A 23,899-nucleotide genomic window follows, 5' to 3' on the forward strand; every position below is an offset into this window, starting at 1 on the left:
ACTATTTCCTAACCCTGATTCTTTGGTTACTCAGTACATAGCATTTGAGAGCTGCTGCTCTTACAATGTCCCTCTACATTATCACGATGATTGAAAGGCATAATTTGATCACCTGCAGTTTACTGTTAAGGATGCATAGTAGTTATCACAATGCATAACTGAATTAATAGAGCAAGAATTTGTCCAGAATAGCTGCCACTGTTGTTTAGTCTCCAGTTTCTGATCATATACCACTGGTCATTCCCCACACTTAACTAGCACAATGTAAGTTTCTTGCTGTGATGCCATTTTCTAACCCCATCCTGCTGAGGTAACCTAGTTGCTTACAGAAAGAAAGCTGCCTCGGGAGTGGCTGAGATTCTTTGCTGCTTACAAAAAAAAAAAAAATTATTCTATGACCAATGTGAATAATGTGAGATAACTTGAAAAGGGCCAAAGAATTAAAAACAAGAATAAATCCTGAGGAAGGATATTTGACAAGCTTTTGGCATTATAAAAGAAGAAAATCTAAGAAATTATAGAGGGAAGACTATTTTGATCTTCCAACTGGGGGTGGAGAAAAAGGAAGAAAAATGAAAACTACTAAGTAGAAAAAGGACTCACATTTGGTTAGTTATTTCCTTAACTTAGAATGAACAGGGTTGAAATTAAATAGATATTGCTGACAAAAAATGATTCCACTGGTAGATATCTTTGATATCAAGCCTCGCTATAGATGGGAATGTTAATCCAGCTCATTTCCAGTCTTCCCCACCTTGGATTAACCTCCCCTAGTTGCCATATACCTCTCTTCGTGACCTAAATACCTAAAAATGAAAGTCTGTCTCAATTGTTATTGTTTCCCTAAATGGGTCATAACACTGCATATTCTGACTACAAAATGGGGTGTCAGAACCCAACAAATGTTTGCCACAGGTGTTTTTAATCCTAAAAATTTACCATTTCACACAAAATACTATAAGCCACTCTTAAACTCAGAGATCGTTCTGCAAGATATATGCCCTCTATCCAGAGTACCAGAAAGAAAGCACAACACTTTTTCCCTTTGATACTCTTCCCTCTTCCTACACAGACTTAATGAAGATATCTGCCTGACAATAGTAAGCCTGTCAAATTAGACAAGAAACAGCCCAATTTTCCTTGTTATCTGCAAAAAAAAAAAAGAAAGAAAACAAAAAGGATTTCAGAAATATATACACGTTATTTGGCTTTCAGCCCGTTCCTTGCTGATTACAAGAAGAATGAATGATGCTGAATGGTTTTACAATTCTCTTACTTTTGATGCTCCCTCCTGAAAAATGAAACTTTATTACTACTAAAGCCCATAAGCAGCATGCATAAAACAGGGAGAGAAGCTGCCACAGAGGAAAGTGGATAGTAAACATATGTGGCTCAAATGCTTGATCCACTGTGCAGAAAACTCTACCTGTTAGAATGGAAGAAGGTAGTTGAATAGAAAAAAGGAAAGCAGGTTCCCAAAGGGCTTGAAAATCAATTCCAAGTTTCCACAAATAACTAGACCTGCTGATGACATACGTAAAAAGCTGACACAGTCATGTCTATTCCCCATGTAGCCTCTTGTCATTTTCCACCATTCAAATTGATTCCTTCTCTCCTCCTTTTCTATAACATTTCAAGAGCAGCCCTACATATAATGCAAAAACAATGACAAAATAGAGATCATCTCTTGTGTCCATTTGGGAATTTCTTGTTTGCATATACTACTGTATATTCTTATTAGACAGACATACTTAGATATGTGTTATCTAGGATTATTTCCTGTGACAAATAAGTACATAATTGATACTATTTGATGGATTCATAAAGTTGTGTTTATTTTTTTTCACATCTCTATTGGAGTATAATTGCTTTACAATGGTGTGTTAGTTTCTGCTTTATAACAAAGTGAATCAGCTATATATATACATATATCCCCATATCTCTTTCTTCTTGTGTCTCCCTCCCTCCTACCCTCCCTATCCCATCCCTCTAGGTGGTCACAAAGCACCGAGCTGATCTCCCTGTGCTATGCGGCTGCTTCCCACTAGCTATCTATTTTACATTTGGTAGTGTATATATGTCCATGCCAGTCTCTCTCTTCGTCCCAGCTTACCTTTCCCCCTTCCCGTGTCCTCAAGTCCATTCTCTACATCTGCGTCTTTATTCCTATCCTGCCCCTAGGTTCTTCAGAACCTTTTTTTTTTTTTAGATTCTATATATATGTGTTAGCATATGGTATTTGTTTTTCTCTTTCTCCCTTACTTGACTCTGTATGACAGACTCTGGGTCCACCCACCTCACTACAAATAAATCAATTTCGTTTCTTTTTATGGCTGAGTAATATTCCATTGTATATAATAAAGTTGTCTTTAGACTCAATTTCCCTACGACATTTCAACTGATAAGCAACCCAATCCAAAATATTAGTTCCTTTATGGACATTGGTCTTTATTGGCTGCCCAATCCATTCACTTTCCCCTGATTCTTTTGGGAAACTGCCTCTCCCCTGTTGTATGTTGCTATGGTGGAAAGGCAGTTGCATGGCTTTGGAGGCCAAGGGACCCAGGTCCTTTTTCTGGTAGACCCAAGGGTCAGACATGTGACAACCTCAGCCAATGAGGTTCTCTCTCCTGGGCCTATAAATCTTGAGGGTGTGATGCAAGAATGAAGAAACCATTGTAGAGATGATTTCATTTCACTGGCAGCAAAAGAGAAGAGGTGTGCAAAGCAGGTGTCTTTTGCCATGGGGTCGTTGCTGTCCTTCCTGGTCCTCTAAAGCTCTCTTTGCTCCTCTCTGTTTCCATGCTTAGCTTCTCAGCCTCCTTGCCTGTTATCCCTACATATACAAGCACCATATCTATCCCCATCCCTGCCATCATAGTCTTAAATAAATTCCCTTTTAAGTTAACAGCATTCAGTTTCTATTGATCATAATTAGAGAAACTGATAGACTACCCTAGAGATAAAAGTGAATCTTCAAAAAGTAATTTGCAAACTCTTTCTGATTTCAGTGGAACTACATGTGAGAGGAAAATTTGATAGGATGTTTCTCTGCTACATGGGAAATAGAACACACAAATTATTCACATTTAAATACTCTCAGGATGTTCTGGGAAAATAGGAGCAAAACGTTAAGAGAAAAGGGGCCAGTATTGATGCAAGAGACTGTTTCTACATGTTAGGTCAGAGTCAGTGAGATATTAACAGATAAAAACAGGGGTATTTATCTTGACATATTGTGAAGACTGAAACATTCTAAAATTTCTCTAGGTTAGGGAGAGTTCGGGATAAAAGGCCAAAAGATCAGAGTAATGGCAATGGAGTGAGTGGGTGTGACAAGAGGACATGTCATCAATAGCCCCAGCTAATACTTTTGCTGACAGGCAGCTGAGTCATGAAATGACAGTGAGCAAAGAACTGTGAATGAGTGGAGAGAAGCCCATGGATGAGCAAAGATCACATAAGAAAACAAAATTGCACATTCCCAGACAAAAGTTGATAATGGCTCCACTTGCTTATTACTAGTTATTAATTTTACTGAGAAACTTCAGTATTTATCACTAATTTTATTCAGAATTTACTTTGATATCTGTCTTTATCTCTAATTTTTGTAAATATTGGAAAAAAACTCAAAAATTGTGATTGCTGTGAGATAGTGATTTACCATAGTGTGGGCAATACAGAGCTTGCAACTAAATGCATTGCTTGTGTGTGTATGTGTGTGTGTGTGTGAGAGAGAGAGAGAGAGACAGAGACAGAGAGAGAGAGAAAAAGAAGCGTAAGTATACAGAAAAGCAATGGGGCGAGGAGAATGAAAGAAAACTCAATCCTGAATTGCCTGAATCAAGTTTCATACTGGAAAGAAATAAAAGCAGACATGAAAATTGCAAATGCTTAAGAAGTAATGGGAAAGAAAAACATAACAGAATTCTTATGTAAAAGCTCTGCTAAAAGAAAGAAGAGCAGGAAAAAAGTAACAGAACTGACTGAAGAAGGAGCAAGAGAACTAAAAGTATATTACAACGTAAGAATAGAGAGATTTAGGAAAAATGTTATATATATGTCAAGGAAATTGCTGATAAAGAAAAGGCCTTTGGGCTTCCCTCGTGGCTCAGTGGTTAAGAATCCACCTGCCAATGCAGGGGACACGGGTTTGAGCCCTGATGCGGGAAGATCCCACATGCCTCGGAGCAACTAAGCCCGTGCACTACAACTACTGAGCCTGCGCTCTAGAGCCCGCAAGCCACAATTACTGAAGCCCGTGTGCCTAGAGCCTGCACTCCGCAACAAGAGAAGCCACCGCAAGGAGAGGCACATGCACCCCAACGAAGACCCAACACAGCCATAAATAAATAAATTTATTTTTTTTAAAAAAGGCCTTTGGATTGAGTCATACATATGCATATTACTACAGCATTCATTTTTTTTCTGATTTTTAGTGAAAACACATTCATCATTAAATTTGATGAAATACTGAAGAGCATTTAGAAGTTACCATAGATCTATTGATGATATTTCACCACCACGTAATTATTTCGGAGAGCAGGCTGAATGTATATGCATGTCTATTTCAGTGGCAAGAATTACAGAGCCAGGGATGTGAAGCCCTATAGCATCAAAAGATGTGTGCTTGACCAGCATGAATGAAACAAAAGGAGGTGAGTCCAAAGTCAATCATAAGGGCAGTTCTACAAATTATGATTTGTTTCATTATTGTACATGGTAAGAAAAACACTTTGGAGACAAACAAGCTTGCGTTCAAATTTGAGCTCAACTCGACTCTTTTCTGGGTTTGTGACCTCAGTTATTCAATCTCTTCAAGCTTCACTACTCTCATCTGTTTAAAAAAAAAAAGGACAAATACTGTTTACTTCAGTGAGGGTTGCATTTGATATAGTAAAAGTATGGTTGGTGATATAGAAAGTGTTTAATACTAGAGTTATTGTTTAATACCTGGACCTATGTAGTAAGATTTCACAAGCTCCAACTTGTTATTTCCCTCCTTTCCTCACCCCTACCACCATCAGAAGGGAAAAAAAAAACAACAGAAAAACCTCACCTGATACTCAGATGGAAACCTGAAAATTCCATTTTAGATTAAACCATTAGGCTAAAGATTGTGTACCATTTTCAAGTTTAAAACATACTTTAAAAAATGTAACATATTAGCTTTGTCAGTCATTTCTACCTCAATTGATACATTTATGAAATCCTTGGCTGAGAGTGTATTTTAATGGAGGTAGAAGGTCCATGAAAGGCCTGAACCCATTTGCAATGGTGGCATGGATGAGAAGAAAAAGGGGAACCTGGGAGCACAGAGACAAATTTTACCTTCTTTATGGTTATTTTCTAGGGACTAAGAGAGTTTAGACATGTTATTTTGGAGGGGAAAAAAAAAAAGATCTGTTTGATATTCAACAGTTATGACTTTGTAGTGTGCCATGAGGGTAAAATGTAAAAGCTTTTATTAATATTCAGGCATTCATAATATATTTTTATTTATACATAGCCTTTATTTCCAGAGCTCTTGGGACTTTATAGACACATTACATTTCAGCCTCCATTTATCTTCACAAGTGTGTCACTAAAGTGTGTAAGGTAACTATTATCTTCAGATTACAGATACAGAAAAGAGCAGACACAGATAAAGCAATTTGTCTATGGCCTCACTACATGTAAGTTGTTGAGCAAGGCATAGAACCAGTCATGTAATAGATACCTCTCCTGTCAGATAAGGACATCAGGGCCCCATCCCAGCTGGGACGTGCCTTTTTCTGAACGTTTAGTATCAACAGATGGAAGGATGCAAGGTGGCGTCCTGTTCAGGGAAATTAAAATGAACAGTTCAGTCTCCAACAAATCATTGCAGGTATGGTTTCTGTGGATTTGGTGGCTGTTTGGTGGAGGCAGGAGTCGAGAATGGTCTAAAGTTCAGAGCAGCTTTTGTCCATTAGATGAGCGTCTGTATAAGGCCATTGGGGCCCTCCCCTGCTGCCCCTCCCATCATACCCTCCTTTCACTGGCTTCAAACCTGATGTTGTTGAGTAAGTCCCTCTGCAGCTCTGCCACAGCTGAATGGGTCCTGAATCTTAACCTGGCGTCTCCAGCCACCAAACCAGAATCACACTGCAGCCACGCTTCAAGGTACAACTTAGCACATACAGAGCTCTGGCTGTGAGCCAGTTCTGAGGCAAGACTTTCACTTTGTCTTTCCATCAGTTATTTTTATCTCAAAGGTCACCACCATTCAGAAGAAAATAAAGGAACACCCAACATGAATATTTTCACATAGGGGTAATAGACAAATACTCATTTTTGTTTATAAAAATCTACTTCCCTTGTTTCTTGAGAAAAAATGAAATGAGCTGGTAGAATAATTTTTAAGACTGAATCTTTAAGAGTAAATGGTTAAGATCATTTATTTTGGGTAAAAGTATGAAAAGATGTCTAAAGCTTTAAATCAAAGTCTTTCTTACTGCTTACGATTGTGAACAGCTTGAATTTAGGTAAGAAAAATGACATTCAAAAATTTGGAATGAGGGACTTCCCTGGTTGTCCAGTGGTTAGGACTCTGAGCTTCCAGTGCAGGGGGCATGGGTTCGGACCACCTTCTTCCAATTCCTCCTCCTCCCAACTCTTTTTTTTTTTTAATTAAGAAAACTGCTCTTTTAGAGCAGTTATAGCTTTACAGCGAAATTGAGGGGAAGGTACAGCGATTTCCCATAAAACCCCTGTCCCCACACATGCACAGCCTCCCCCATTATCCACATCCTCCACCAGAGTGGGCCATTTGTTACAACTGATGGACCTACACTGACACATCATAAGCACCCAAAGTCCACAGTTTACATTACAGTTCACTCTGCGGTGCACATTCTGTGGGTTTGGACAAACGTATAATGACACGTATCCTTCACTATGGTATCATATAGAGTATTTTCACTGCACTAAATATCCTCTGTAATCAGCCTATTCATCCCTACCCGCTTCGCCAATCCCAGCAAACACTCATTGCTGATCACTGATTTTACTGTCCCCATAGTTTTGCCTTTTCCAGGATGTTACACACTTGGAACCATATACTTTAAGACTGGCTTCTTTCACTCAGTAATACACATTTAAGTTTCCTCCGTGTCTTTTCATGGCTTGATAGCTGCTTTCTTTTTAGTTCTGCATAATGCTCCACTGTCAGGATGTACCAGAGGTTTTTTTTATGCATCTCGGTTGCTTCCAAGTTTGGGCAATTTTGAATAAAGCTGCTATAAACATTCATGTGCAGGTTTTTTGTGGACATATATTTCCCACTCCTTTGGGTAATACCAAGGAGTGCAATTGCTGGATCACATGGTAAAATATGTTTTGTAAAAAAACACAAAATTGCTCCAAAGTGTTTGTACCATTTTGCATTCCCACCAGCAATAAACAAGAGTTCCTGTTTTTCCACATCTTTGTCAGCAATTGGTGTTATCAGTGTTTTGGATTTTGGCTGTTCTAATAGCTTGGTAGCCTAACTCATTGTTGTTTTAATTTGCAGTTCCCTAATAACATATGATCTAAAACATCTTATCATCTGCTTATTTGCCATCTGTATACCTTATTTGGTGAGGTCTCTGTTCAGCCTTTCGCCTATTTTTTAATCTGGTTGTTTGTTTTCTCATTTTTGACTTTTAAAAGTTCTCTGTATGTTTTGGATAACAGTCCTTTATCAGATGTGTTTGCAGGTATTTTCTCCCACTCTGTGGCTTGTCTTCTCATTCTCTTGACAGTGCCTTTTGCAGGGAAGAATTTTTAATTTTAATGAAGTCTAGCTTATCAATCATTTCTTTAATGGATCATTCCTATGGGTATCTAAAAATTCATCACATACCCAAGGTTATCTAGGTTTTCTCTATGTTATCTTCTATTCGTATGTTTTTTGAATTCTATTTTATTTATATTTTTATACAGCAGGTTCTTGTTAGTCATCAATTTTATACATATTAGTATATACATGTTAATCCCAATCTCCCAATTCATCACACCATGCCACCCCCCAGTCGCTTTCCCCCCTTGGTGTCCATACGTTTGTTTTCTACTTCTGTGTCTCAATTTCTGCCCTGCAAACCGGTTCATCTGTACCATTTTTCAGGGTTCCATATATATGCATTAATATACAATATTAGTTTTTCTCTTTCTGACTTACTTCACTCTGTATGACAGTCTCTACATCCATCCACGTCTCTACAAATGACCCAATTTCGTTCCTTTTTATGGCTGAGTAATATTCCATTGTATATATGTACCACATCTTCTTTATACATTTGTCTGTCGATGGGCATTTAGTTTGCTTCAATGACCTGGCTATTGTAAATAGTGCTGCAATGAACACTGGGGTGCATGTGTCTTTTTGAATTATGGTTTTCTCTGGGTATATGCCCAGTAGTGGGATTGCTGGGTCATATGGTAATTCTATTTTTCATTTTTTAAGGAACCTCCATACTGTTCTCCATAGTGGCTGTATCAATTTACATTCCCACCAACGGTGCAAGAGGGTTCCCATTTCTCCACACCCTCTCCAGCATTTGTTGTTTGTAGATTTTCTGATGATGCCCATTCTGACTGGTGTGAGGTAATACCTCATTGTAGTTTTGATTTGCATTTCTCTAATAATTAGTTGACCATAGGTGTGTGGGTTTATCTCTGGGCTTTCTATCCTGTTCTATCTATATTTCTGGTTTTGTGCAGGTACCATATTGTCTTGATTACTGTAGCTTTGTAGTATAGTCTGAAGTCAGGGAGTCTGATTCCTCCAGCTCCACTTTTTTCCCTCAAGACTACTTTGGCTATTCGGGGTCTCTTCTGTCTCCATACAAATTTTAGGATTTTTTGTTCTACTTCTGTAAAAAATGCCATTGGTAATTTGATAGGGATTGTATTGAATCTGTAGATTGCTTTGAGTAGCATAGTCATTTTCACAATATTGATTCTTCCAATCCAAGAACATGGTATACCTCTCCATCTTTTGGTATCATCTTTAATTACTTTCATCAGCGTCATAGATTTCTGCATACAGGTCTTTTGTCTCCGTAGGTAGGTTTATTCCTAGGTATTTTATTCTTTTTGTTGCCATGGTAAATGGGACTGTTTCCTTAATTTCTCTTTCAGATATTTCATCATTAGTGTATAGGAATGCAAGAGATTTCTGTGCATTAATTTTGTATCCTACAGCTTTACCAAATTCATTGATTAGCTCTAGTAGTTTTCTGGTGGCATCTTTAGGATTCTCTATGTATAGTATCATGTCATCTGCAAACAGTGACGGTTTTACTTCTTCTTTTCCAATTTGTATTCCTTTTATTTCTTTTTCTTCTCTGATTGCCATGGCTAGGACTTCCCAAAACTATGTTGAATAATAGTGGCGAGAGTGGACATCCTTGTCTCGTTCCTGATCTTAGAGGAAATGCTTTCAGTTTTTCACCATTGAGAATGATGTTTGCTGTGGGTTTGTCATATATGGCCTTTATTATGTTGAGGTAGGGTCCCTCTATGCCCACTTTTGGGAGAGTTTTTATCGTAAATGGGTGTTGAATTTTGTTGAAAGCTTTTTCTGCATCAATTGAGATGATCATATGGTTTTTCTTCTTCAGTTTGTTAATATGGTGTATCACATTGATGGATTTGCATATATTGAAGAATTCTTGCGTCCCTGGGATAAATCCCACTTGATCATGGTGTATGATCCTTTTTATGTGTTATTGTATTCTGTTTGCTAGTATTTTGTTGAGGATTTTTGCATCTATATTCATCCGTGATATTGGTCTGTAATTTTCTTTTTTGTGTAGTATCTTTGTCTGGTTTTGGTATCAGGGTGATGGTGGCCTCATAGAATGAGTTTGGGAGTGTTCCTCCCTCTGTTATATTTTGGAAGAGTTTGAGAAGGATGGGTATTAGCTTTTCTCTAAGTGCTTGATAGAATTCACCTGTGAAGCCATCTGGCCTGGACTTTTGTTTGCTGGAAGATTTTTAATCACAGTTTCAATTTCATTACTTGTAATTGGTCTGTTCATATTTTCTATTTCTTCCTGGTTCAGTTTTGGAAGGTTATACCTTTCTAAGAATTTGTCCATTTCTTCCAGGTTGTCCATTTTGTTGGCATAGAGCTGCTTGTAGTAGTCTCTTAGGATGCTTTGTATTTCTGCAGTGTCTTTTGTAACTTGTTCTTTTTCATTTCTAATTTTATTGATTTGAGTCCTCTCCTTTTTCTTGATGAGTCTGGCTAATGGTTTATCAATTTTGTTTATCTTCTCAAAGAACCCGCTTTTAGTTTTATTGATCTTTGCTATTGTTTTCTTTGTTTCTATTTCATTTATTTCTGCTCTGATCTTTATGATTTCTTTCCTTCTACTAACTTTGCATTTTGTTTGTTCTTCTTTCTGTAGTTCCTTTAGGTGTAAGGTTAGATTTTTTATTTGAGATATTTCTTGTTTCTTGAGGTAGGCTTGTATAACTATAAACTTCCCTCTTAGAACTGCTTTTGCTGCATACCATAGGTTTTGGATTGTTATGTTTTCCTTGTAACTTGTCTCCAGGATTTTTTGATTTCCTCTTTGATTTCTTTAGTGATCTCTTGGTTATTTAGTGACATATTGTTTACCCTCCATGTGTTTGTGTTTTTTACATTTTTTTCCCTCTAATTGATTTCTAATCTCATGGTATTGTGGTCAAAAAAGGTGCTTGATATGATTTCAATTTTCTTAAATTTACTGAGGATTGATTTGTGACCCACAATGTGATCTATCCTGGAGAATGTTCCGTATGCAGTTGAGAAGAAAGTGTAATCTGCTTTTTTGGATGGAATGTCCTATAAATATCAATTAAATATATCTGGCCTATTGTGTCTTTTAAAGCTTGTTTTTTCTTATTAATTTTCTGTTTGGATGATCTGTCCATTGGCGTGAGGTGTTAAAGTCCCCCACTATTGTGATATTGTCAATTTCCTCTTTTATAGCTGTTAGCAGTTGCCTTATGTATTGAGGTGTTCCTATGTTGGGTGCATATATATTTATAATTGTTATATCTTCTTCTTGTATTGATCCCTTGATCATTATGTTGTGTCCTTCCTTGTCACTTGTAACATTCTTTATTTTAAGTCTATTTTGTCTGATATGAGTATTGCTACTCCAGCTTTCTTGTGATTTCCATTTTCATGGAATATCATTTTCCAACCTGTCACTTTCAGTCTGAATGTGTCCCTAGGTCTGAAGTGGGTTTCTTGTAGACAGCATATATAATAGTCTTGTTTGTGTATCCATTCAGCAAGCCTGTGTCTTTTGATGGGAGCATTTATTCCATTCACGTTTAAAGTTGTTATTGATATGTATGTTCCTGTTACCACTTTTTTAATTGTTATGGGTTTGTTTTTGTAGGTCCTTTTCTTCTCTTGTGTTTCCCAGTTAGAGAAGTTCCTTTAGCATTTGTTGTAGAGAAGTTCCTGTAGCATTTGTTCCCAGTTAGAGAAGTTCCTTTAGCATTTGTTGTAGCATTTGCTGGTGGTGCTGAATTCTCTTAGCTTGTGCTTGTCTGTAAAGCTTTTGATATCTCCATCAAATCTGAATGAGATCCTTGCCAGGTAGATAATCTTGGTTGTACGTTCTTCCCTTTCATCACATTAAATATATCATACCACTCCCTTCCAGCCTTTAGAGTTTCTGCTGAGAAATCAGCTGTTAACCTTATGGGAGTTCGCTTGTATGTTATTTGTTGTTTTTCCCTTGTTGCTTTTAACAATTTTTCTTTTTCTTTGATTTTTGTCAGTTTGATTACTATGTGTCTCAGTGTGTTTCTCCTTGGGCTTATCCTGCCTTGAACTCTCTGCACTTCCTGGACTTGGCTGGCTATTTCCTTTCCCATGTTAGGGGAAGTTTTCGACTATAATTTCTTCAAATATTTTCTCGGGTCCTCTCTCTCTCCTCTCCTTCTGGGACCCTAATAATGCAAATATTGTTGCATTTAATGTTGTCCCAGAAGTCTCTTAGGCTGTCTTCATTTCTTTTCATTCTTTTTTTCTTTTTCTGTTCCACAGCAGTGAATTCCACCATTCTGTCTTCCAGGTCACTTATCTGTTTTTCTTCCTCAGTTATTCTGCTATTGATTCATCCTAGTGTAGTTTTCATTTCAGTATTGTATTGTTCATCTCTGTTTGTTCTTTAATTCTAAGTGTTTGTTCTTTAATTCTTCTAGGTCTTTGTTAAACATTTTTTGCATCTTCTCCATCTTTGCCTCCTTTCTTTTTCTGAGGTCCTGGATCATATTCACTATCATCCTGAATTCTTTATCTGGAAGGTTTCCTTTCTCCACTTCATTTAGTTGTTTTTCTGGGGTTTTATCTTGTTCCTTCATCTGGTACAAAGCCCTCTGCCTTTTCATCTTGTCTGTCTTTCTGTGAATGTGGTTTTTGTTCCACAGGCTGCAAGATTGTAGTTCTTCTTGCTTCTGCTGTCTGCCCTCTGGTGGATGAGGCTATCTAAGAGACTTGTGCAAGTTTCCTGATGGGAGGGACTGGTGGTGGGTAGAGCTGGGTTTTGCTCTGGTGGGCAGAGCTTGGTAAAACCTTAATCCACTTGTCTGCTGATGGGTGGGGCTGGGTTCCCTCCCTGTTGGTGGTTTAGCCTGTGGCAACCCAACACTGGAGCCTACCTGGGCTCTTTGGTGCAGCTAATGGCAGTCTCTGGCAGGGCTCATGCCAAGGAGTACTTCCCAGATCTTCTGCTGCCAGTGTCATTTTCTCACGGTGAGCCACAGCCACCCCCTGCCTCTCCAAGAGACCCCCCGACAGTAGCAGGTAGGTCTGGTTCAGTCTTCTATGGGGTCACCGCTCCTTCCTCTGGGTCCCAATTCGCACACTTCTTTGTGTGTGTGCCTTCCAAGTGTGGATTCTCTGTTACCCCCAGTCCTGTTGAAGTCCTGCAATCAAATCCCGCTAGCCTTCAAAGTCTGATTCTATTGGAATTCCTCCTCTCATTGCCAGACCCCCAGGTTGGGAAGCCTAACGTGGGACTCAGAACCTTCACTCCAGTGGGTGGACTTATGTGGTATAAGTGTTCTCCAGTTTGTGAGTCACCCACCCAGCAGTTATGGAATTTTATTTTATTGTGATTGTGCCCCTCATACTGTCTCATTGCGGCTTCTCCTTTGTCTTTGGATGTGGGATACCTTTTTTGGTGAGTTCCAGTGTCTTGCTGTCGATGATTGTTCAGCAGGTAGTTGTGGTTCTGGTGCTCTCACAAGAGGGAGTGAGTGTATGTCCTCTACTCCACCATGTTGAGCCAATCTCCTCTACTAGTTTTATAGTTTTATGTTTTATAATACATTTAGGTCTCTGATCCCTTTTGAGTTAATTTTTGTCAAATGTGAAAGATCATCTCTAGTTTCATTTTTTGCATGTGGCTGTCCAGTTGTTCTATTGCCATTTGTTGATAAGATTATCTTTGCTCCATTGTATTGCCTTTTCTCCTTTATCAAAGGTCAGTTGACTGTATTTATGGGTCTATTTTTGGCCTCTCTATTCTGTTCCATTGATCAATTTGTCTATTCTTTCACCAATACCACACCATCTTGATTACTGTAGCTCTGTATACGTTTTGAAGTCAGGTAGTGTCAGTTCCTTAACTGTTCTTCTCCTTCGATATTGTGTTGGCTATTTGGGGTCTTTTGTCTCTGCATATAACCTTTAGAATCAGTTTGTTGATGTCCAAAATATAACTTGATGGTATATTGTTTGGTATTTTTGAATCTCTATATCAATTTGGGAAGAAATGACATCTTAATATTGAGTCTTCCTACCAATGAACATGGAATACTTCTCCATTTCTTTAGTTCTTTTTCGATTTTGTTAATCAGAGCTTTGTACATTTCCTCATGTAAACCTTGTACATATTTTGTTATTTTGTACCTAAGTAATTTATTTTGGGGTGCTAATGTAAATGGTATTGTGTTTTTTAATTCAAGTTCCATTTATTCATTGCTGGTATATAGGAAAATAATTGACTTTTGTATATTAACATTGTATCCTGTAACATAATCACTTACAAGTTCCAGGAATTTTTTTTTTATCAATTCTTTTGGATGCTCTATATAGATGACCATGTCATCCTTGAACAAAGACAGTTTTATTTCCCTTTTCTCAGTTTATATACCTTTTATTTCCTGTTCATGAGCTGTTGCATTAGCTATAGCTTCCAGTATAATATTGATTGTGAGTCATGAGAGGGGACATCCTTGCCTTGTACTTGATTTTACTGTGAAAGCTTCAAGTTTCTATTAAATATGGTGTTAGCTATAGGGTTTTCGTAGATGTCCTTTATCAAGTTGGGAAAGTTCCCATCTATTAAAAGAGAGTTTTTATTATAAATAAGTTTTGGATTTTATCAAAAGCTTTTTTCTGCATCTATGATAAGATCATGTGATTTTTCTATTTTAACCTGTTGATGTGATGAATTATATTAATTGATTTTTAAATGTTGAACCAGCCTTGCATACCTGGGATAAATTGCACTTGGTCAGGGTGTATAATTCTTTTTATACATTGCTGGATTTGATTTGCTGCTATTTTGTTTATGATTTTTACATCTATGTTCATGAGAGATATAGGTCCATAGTTTTCTTTTCTTACAATGTCTTTGTCTGGTTTGGTATTAGGGTAATGCTCACTTCATAGAATGAATTATAAAGTCTTTCCTCTGTTCATATCTTCTGGAACACATTGTAGAGAACTGGTAAAATTTCTTCCTAAAATGTTTGGTTGAATTCACCAATGAACCCATCTGGACTTGGTGCTTACTGTTTAGAAGGTAATTAATTCAATTTCTTTAGTAGATTCAGGCCTATTCAGATAGTCTATTTCTTCTTGTGTGAGTTTCAGCAAATTGTGTCTCTCAGGGAATTGGCCAACTTCATCCAGGTTATCAAATGTGTGGGCATAAAGTTGTTGATAGTATTCCTTTATTATTCTTATAATCTAATAACATCACCTCAAAATATGTAGAGCAAAATTTGATCCGAGCTACAAGGGTAAGTATTCAAATCCACAATAAAAGAAAAAGTTTTTTACACAACTTTCATTAACTTATTAGAATAAGGAGACAAGAATTCAGGAAGGATATAGAAGAATCAAATAATATTATAGCACACCTGACCTTTTCCAATGCACATGGATTATTTACAAAAATTGTCCTCTCATGAAGATAGCTGAGAATAGGAAATTAAATAAAATAATTTAAAATGAAGGAAAGCAGACAGCTGCATGCAAAACAATAAAGTTAAAACACACCCTCACACCATACACAGAATTAACTCAAAATGGCTTAAAGACTTAAATATGAGACAGGACACCATAAAACTCCTAGAAAAGAACATATACAAAACATTCTCTGACATAATCATACCAATGTTTTTTTATGTCAGTCTCCCAAGACAATAGAAATAAAAGCAAAAATAAGCAGATGGGACCTAATAAAACTTATAAGCTTTTGTTTTTGCAGTAGAGGAAAACATAAACAAAATGAAAAGACAACCTACAGACTGAGAGAATATATTTGCAAATGATGTGACTGATAAGAGCTTAATCTCCAAAATGTACAAACAACTCTTACAACTCAATAACAACAACAACAAAAAAACCCTATCAAAAAATGGGCAGAAGACCTAAAGAGACATTTCTCCAAAAAAGACATACAGATGGCCATTAGGCACATAAAAAGATGCTCATCATCACTAATTATTACAGAAATGCAAATCAAAACTACAATGAGGTACCACCTCACACCAGTCAGAATGGCCATCAGTAAAACGTCTACAAATAACAAAAGCTGGAGGGGATGTGGAGAAAAGGAAACCCTCCTACACTGTTGGTGGGAATACAAATTGATGCAGCCCCTATGAAAAACAGTATGGAGGTTCCTCAGAAAACTAAAAATAGAGTTGCCATATGATCCAGAAATCCCAGTCCTGGGTATATATCCAAACAAAACTATAATTTGAAAAGATACATGCACCCTATGTTTGTAGCAGCGCTATTTACAATAGCCAAGATGTGGAAACAACCTAAGTGTCCATCAATGGATATTATCCAGGTGAATGGATAATGAAGATATGGGGTGTGTGTGTGTGTGTGTGTGTGTGTGTGTGTGTGTATGTGTATGTATTACTCAGCCATAAAAAAGAAGGAAATAATGGTATTTACAGAAACACAGATGAACCTAGACATTATCATACAAAGCGAAGTAAGTCAGAAAGAGAAAGACAAATACCATATTATATCACTTACACATGGAGTCTAAAATACAACACAAATGAACATATCTACGAAACAGAAACAGACTCACAGATATAGAGAACAGACTTGTGATCGCCAAGGGTGAGGGGGATAGGGAAGGGAAGGATTGGAAATTTGGGATTAGCAGATGCAAACTATTATATACAGAATGGATAAACAACAAGTTCCTATTGTATAGCACAGGGAAATATATTCAGTATCCTGTGATAAACCATAATGAAAACAAGTATGAAAAAGAATATGTATGTATAGCTGAATCACTTTGCTATACAGCAGAAATTAACACAACATAGTAAATCAACTATACTTCAATAAAATTTTTAAAAATAAAATGAAGGGAATATAAAGGTAAGAACAGGGCTTAAGGACTCTGTCACATATTCTTGTGTGTATGCTTGTTTTGTTTTGTTCTGTTTTGTTTCATTTTGTTTTTAACAACATTTAAAAATGTAAAAATTATTCTTAGCTTGCTGAGCCAAACAAAAGCAGGCCATGGGTCAGATTTGGCCAGAGAGTTTTCATTTGCTGACTCCTGCAATAGATCATACAGACATTAAAATGATCATAAAAGGATATTATGAAAAACTTCATGCCAATAAACTTAAAAATTCAGATGACATGGACAAAAACACAAGTTACCAAATAAACAGAAGAATAGAAAGCCTAAGTTGTTTTACAACTATCAAAGAAACTAGATTGTTAATGTAATTCCTTTCCACAGAGAATAACAACAGGTCCAGATGGCTTTGCTGGTGAATTCTACCAAACACTTAAACAGACTTTTCTAGAGAACAGTAAACGAGGGACTATTTCCCATCATATTTGAGGGAGCTTAATAACCTTGATATCAAAACATGACAAAAACATCCTGAGAAAGAAAAATTTCAAGCCAATGTCACCCAGAACAGATTGAAAAAAATCCAAATAAAATATTAACAAATAAAATTTAGCAAAATATAAAAATTTGGGTTTATTTCAGGAATACAAAATTGATTGAACAGTTAAAAATCAAGCAGTATAATTTATCACATTAATGGAATAAGAGAAAAATCATGACTATCTTAATAAATGGAGAAAATATTGTGATAGAATTCACTATTTATAATAAAGATTCTTAGCAAACTAGAAAGAGAAGGTAATTTCTTTATTTCAAAAACAGTATCAACAAGATAATACACAGCAAGCATTAAGCTTAGTGATGAAATGGTGAAAGCTCTCTTACCTGGAACAAGACAAGTATGTCTGCTATCACCACTCCCATTTAACAATGAACTGAAGGTTCCAGACAGTGCAGAAAGGGAGCTTAGCTATTACAGAAAAAAGAGAGAGAGAGAGAGAGAGAGAAGGAAAAAGAGAGAAAGAAAATTGGAGAAGGAGGAAGAGATTGGAGAGGAAGGAATAATACTTTCATTATTCACAGATGATATGTGTGTGTATGTTCATAGAAATTCTGAAGAAGGAATGTAAAATGGTACAGCCACTGTGGAAAACAGTATGGAGGTTCCACACACATAAACATACACGCACACGCACACACACACACACACACACAAATAGAACTACTGTATGATCTAGCAAATTCTACTTCTGAGTATATATCTGAAGGAAATTAAATCACTGTCTCAAAGAAATACCTGCAGAGTATTGAGTTCCCTGTGCTATACAGTAGGTTCTTATTAGTTATCTATTTTACCTGAAACTAATATAATATTGTATGTTAATTATAATTCAATTAAATAAATAATGTAAATAATTTTAAAATAAGTAAATAAAGAGATATCTTCACCCCCTATTTCATTAAAGCATTATTTGCAATAGCCAAGACATGGAAACAACCTAGGTGTCCATGAAAGGATGAATAAATTTAAAAACGTGAGATATATATATAATTCGGTCATAAAAAAGAAGAAAATCCTGCCACTTGCAACAATATGTATGAACCCTGAAGGCATTATGCTAAGTAAAATAAGTCAGGCAGAGAAAGACAAATACTGTATGATCTCATTTACATATGGAATCTAGAAAAACCAAATTCATAGAAACATAATAGATTGGTGGTTGCCAAGGGGTAGGGTGAGGGACGAATGAAGGTGGTCATTTATAAGATGAATAAATTCTGAGATTATAATCTACATGGTCACTTCAGTTAATAAGATTGTACTGCATATTTGAGAGCAGCTAAGAGAGTCGATCTTAAGAGTTCTCAACACAACACAAAGATTGTAATTATGTGAGGTAATGGTTATGTTAACTAACCTTATTGTGCTAGTCATTTATATATATATATATATTATATATATATATATAGAAAATCACATTTGTACACCTTAAATTTACACAATGTTATATGTCAATTATATTTCAGTAAAGCTAGCGGGGGTAAGAAAGAAATTCCAAAAGAATTACAGGTATTTAGCATTAACAAGAGAGTTCAACACAGTTGCTATTTAAAATACACAAAAGCATTTATTTTCCTATCCCAGGTCATGAAGGCATGTCTCCTATTATCTTCTAGAAGCTTCAGATACACACAAACGCATTTCTTTATATCAGCAATAAACAGCTAGAAAATAAGATTTTTAAACGATACCATTTATAACGAAACTGAAAACATCCAATTACCAAATATCAAATCTAACACAAGATACACAGGACCAGCAGTGTCATGAAAGGGCAGCAAAGACCCGCGAATTGAAGGCTCCGCTGTTTGTGTGCGAGGCGTTTCTTCCCAAAGCAGTTGGAAAGTGAGAGGCGTAAAGAGAAATTTTTAGAAGATAGTTCCAGAATACTGTTGACCAGGAGTGTGGTTCACTTCGACTGGAGCAGTAACTGTTGATCAGCCGTCTCCAGGAGACTGTGGGTCTGAAGCAGTGGCAGGAAAAATCTGGCCCTTGGACCTGGACGAGGTGGAAGCTCTGGAGGAGGTGGACACGCTGGAGCCGGAGGTGGATTTGGAGCAGTTCCTGCTCCCGGGTATCAACCAGATGCTGGAGGACATCACGGAGCTCACCCGAAAAGCCGGGAGCATGTGTCTGAGGACCAGGGGCAAGCTGTGGGAGATGGACCTTCTGCTCATCCGGATAAAAACACAGGTGGAGGCCTCGGAGGATGGCGCCTTGAATGGGCGTCCCGGTGGGGAGGCTGACGACAGAGTATCAGAGTTGTGCGAGAAGGCCAAGAAGATTGAAAAGGTGGCAGAGATGTTGGTCGAGCTGGTCTGGCGGATGGAGAAAAGTGAAGTGTCCTGAAGGAGGGTCTCCAGTTCACTGCTAATGGACTCTGGTCAACTGATAAGAATGGGCCGACATCTCGGGGAAACTAAAACAGCTTGTCATTTTCTCTGTTTTGTTTTGTTTTGTATGTTTTTTAACCCCCATGTAACAATCTCCCTTAGGGTCAGTGGTTGGTGACCTCCATAGAGGTTTAGATTGTCAAATATATTTGGTTCTTGAAAAACAACTTTTGTTTGAGAAATACTCAAATAAGGGATATGGGGCTAAATCAAAAGTTGTTTTAGTGGTCAGATTTATTTTGTTCCTTTGTTGTGTTTTTTAATTGTTGGGCAAGGCCCAACACTTGCTGTTACCCATGTGACAGCATTGTTTTCTGGAACCTTGGAACATTTGAAGACTTGGGGTCAGAATCTCCCCACTTTAGAGGTGCAGTAGAAGGCACCACTTGGATGTAGCTGATCAAGAATATAGGGATGAGGGACTTCCCTGGTGGTCCAGTGGTTAAGAATCCCCCTTCCAATGCATGGGACATGGGTGTGATCCCTGGGTGGGGAACTAAGATCCCACATGCCTTGGGGCAGCTAAGCCTGCATGCTCTAGAGCCCACAGGCCACAACTAGAGAGCCTGTGTGCCACAACTACTGAACCTGAGAGCTCTGGAGCCAGTGTGCCACAACTAAAGAGAAGCCCGTGTGCTGCAATGAAGAGCCTGCATGCTGTGACTAAGACCAAGTGCAGCCAAATAAGTAAATAAATATTTTTTTAAAAAACAAGAATGTAGGGGTGAGACTGCTTTGGAAAGACTGGGAAGAACTAGAGGATGGTTGGAGATGGAAGATGGGTCTGCATATATTTTGGAACTTTAATTCTTCTGTGAGGCAAAAGAGGAGAGCTGTGTTTTGTGGCAGATTGTCTTGTGTATATTGTGTAACCTGACAGGTGACCCTGAATGACAAGGAAGCTGGAATAGGGAATGGTGGGAGTACAGTTGACCAACTAATACCCCCCCAGATTACAGGGGTTTCAGAGTATCGCATCAAAAAGACGATCTACAAAGAGCTTTGAGAGGCTGGAGAACAGAGAAGGCATCATGAGGGCCCACAAAGTCCTTTCTAGTTCATCAGGGTAGTAGACCTGACTGGGATTTGAGGACAAAATCAAACATCTAATAAGTGGTCATTTGCCTTGAAAAACAAAGACCTAAAAAACCTTTTTTAAAAAATAATTTTTTTGGTCCAGATGACCAAAGCCTCTATGTGTAATAGAAAAATAATAAATAGATTTCTTTTGAAATGGAAAAAAATTTTTTTTAAAAAAGACCAGCACCTGGGGCAGGAGGAGCTGCAGGTGCAGCGCATGGGGGTTGAGGCAGGGGGGAGGGGAGCTGGGGCCCCTAGGGCCGCAGTGGCAGCAGTTGGGGACCGCCCCCAGCTCAGGAAGGGGGCCAGGAGACCCTTCCCTTGCCAGTGGCAGTCATGAACTCCAAGGTGGGGAACCTGCCCCCATCCTCCATCATCCATTTGGTGTACAGGAGGTGATGACGCTGACAGCTGACCCACCTGATGGCATCAAGGTCTTTTCCAACGAGGAGGACCTCGCAGACCTGCAAGTCACCATCAAGAACCCCAAGGGGACCCCGGCGCTGGAAGCCTATTCCATATGAAACTCCTGTTGGGGAAGGACCATCCTGCCTCCCCACCCAAGGGTACTCGTTGACCAAGATCTTCCATCCGAAGGTGGACGCCAACGGTGAGACCTGCGTCAACATGCTCAAGAGGAACTGGACACCAGCTGGGCATCCGGCATGTGCTGCTGACCATTGAGGGCCTGCCAATCCACCCTGACCCGGAGTCCACCCTCGGCGAGGAGGCTGGCCTCCTGCTCTTGGAAAATTAGGAGAAGTAGTATGGCTCACAGAGATCCCTCGGGGCACAGGCTGGCTGAGGCCTCCACTGCCGACCCCATGGCCCCTGGGGGCCTGGGAGGGGGCAAGGGTCCCATAACCAAGAAGCACACGCCTCCCCCCTCTCTGTCCCACCCGCCCCCCCTACCCCGCACCCGCCCACCCCGGCCCCAACTCTGTCTCTAAGTTATTTAAATTATGGCTGGGTGGGGGATGGCATGGGGGCACTGGGACCTGGATTTGTTTTTCTAAATACAGTTGGAAAAGCAAAAACAAATAAACAAACAAACAAAAAAACTACAGAAATCTGTAAAACATTACCACGAGACATTAAAGAAGACCAAATTAAATGGAGAGACATACCATGTCAATGAGTATAAAGATTTGCTAATATAACAATGTCAATTTTCTTCAAACAATTCTATAGATTCAGGGCTATCGGAGTAAAACCCCAATCAGTTTTTAAATTTGGTTTATGGGTGTATTTATCATATTAAGTGTATGTTGATGTTTATGTGTGTGTATTTGTTTTGTTGTTGTTGTTATGGAATTCGCAAGCTGATTCTAGAAAATATATTAAAATGCAGTGGCCTAGCCTGATTCCAAAATGGAAATCAATGGAAAGGCAATGGACTAAGAATAGTGAGTGTAGTCTTGAAGAAGTTCATGGTGCGAGAACTTACTCTACAAGACATTGATAATTTCCCTGATGTGACAGTAATTGAGACAATATCATATTAATGAAAGGATAGACAAATAAAATAATGGGATAAAATCAAGACTGTGCATATATAGATTCCTGAATGACTAAGATGACACTTCCGAACCTTAGGCAAAGCATAACTTTACAATAAATGTTGTTGAGAATATTGGCTATCCCAATAGGGGGTTGCTGGGCGTGGGGGCAGGTGAAAATGGACCTTGAACTCAATTACATACGATTCAGAAAAAACAGCTCCAGATGGATTGCAAGCTTAAATGTGAAATACAGAACCCTGAAGCTTCTAGAAGATAAGATAGGAGAATATTTTCATGACCTACAGTAGGAAAAGACTTTATAAACAAGACACCAAAAGCGTAAAGGAAAGATTTATAAATTTTACTGTATTAAGTTCATCAAGACACCAATAAGAAAGTACAAAGTAAGCCACAGAGTGAGGGACAATATTTTGAATCACCTAAACAATCCTGCGATCAACAACAACAACAGTAATAAAGTCTGGCAACCAAAAAGGAAAATGGGCAAGAGATTTGAACAGCAACTTCACAGAATATGAGCGCCAATAGCCAATGAATATATGAACATGTGAAAGGAACTCAACTCAGGGGAAACGTAAACTAACACTAAGTGAGATAACACTACTGTGATAAATATATATTTGGTCTCTGCCCTCAGTTCCTGACACAGAGTTCCTAAAACCCTTGTAATTTCCTGAATAATAGGAATAACAGGAGCATTTTTTGTTATAATATTTGGACTAAGTCCCTGGTTCCTGACACAAGAGTTTCTAAGACCCTTGGAATCTCCAGAGTGATAGGAACATTTTATCACACGCTAATGAAAAGACTGTCACTGGGGTCCCTGGATAGCTTCATGATGGGAGCTAGTCCCCAGAAAGACCAAGGCATGATTAGAAACTTAGAAATTTCAGTCCCACCTCCGCTGACCTCCAGGGAGGGGAGAGAGACTGGAGTTTGAATTAATCACCAATGGCCAGTAATTTAATCAGTGATGCCTATGTAATAAACTTCCATTAAAAACCCTAAACAGAAGGGTTCAGAGAGCTCCCAGGTTGGTGGACAAATGACGGTGCTGGGAAGGTGGCACACCCAGAGAGGACATGGAAGGTCCACACCCCTTTCCCACACCTTGCCCTACGTACTTCTTCATCTGGCTGTTCATTGTATCCTTTATAACATCCTTTATAATGAACTGGTAATAGTAAATAAAGTGTTTGCCTAGGTTCTGTGAGCCACTATAGCAAATTACCAAACCTGATCAGGGGGGTTGTTGGAACCCCCAATTTTTAGCCAAGTAAGACGAAGTATGGATAACCTGGGACCTTCTACTTGCAATTAGCATCCGAAGTGGGGGCAGTGTTGTGGGACTGAGCCCTTAAGCTGTAGGGTCTGTACTAAATCCAGGTAGTAGTGTCAGAATTGAATTAAATTGTATAACATCCAGTGGGTGTCCACAGAGAATTAGAGAATTTCTTGGTTTGGAAAAGCCACATATTTGGTGTTAGAGGAGTTGTGAGTAGAGAAAATTTTCCTTTAACTAGAAAACCTATCAAAACAGCTAAAATTCAAAAGACTGATGATACTAATCATTGAGGCAAGTAGAGAGCAGCCGGAACCCTCATTCACTGCTGCTTGACAAGTGTATTAGTACAGCCCCCTTAGAAAAGGGATTGGCAGTAGCAGCAGAGCTGACTACAAGCACACCCTAGG

The 23,899-nt window shown here is 38.4% G+C and overlaps 1 pseudogene; it reads left to right on the forward strand.

The window, feature by feature from the left end:
- Positions 1 to 20,245: 20,245 nt before the first annotated feature.
- Positions 20,246 to 21,634, forward strand: LOC111176561 (ubiquitin-conjugating enzyme E2 S pseudogene; annotated as a pseudogene).
- Positions 21,635 to 23,899: the final 2,265 nt, after the last annotated feature.

Source organism: Delphinapterus leucas, chromosome 11 (genome assembly GCF_059928025.1).
Source record: "Delphinapterus leucas isolate spDelLeu-1000000601 "Yukka" chromosome 11, BTC_Dleu_Yukka2, whole genome shotgun sequence".
Classification (NCBI taxonomy): Eukaryota; Metazoa; Chordata; class Mammalia; order Artiodactyla; family Monodontidae; genus Delphinapterus; species Delphinapterus leucas.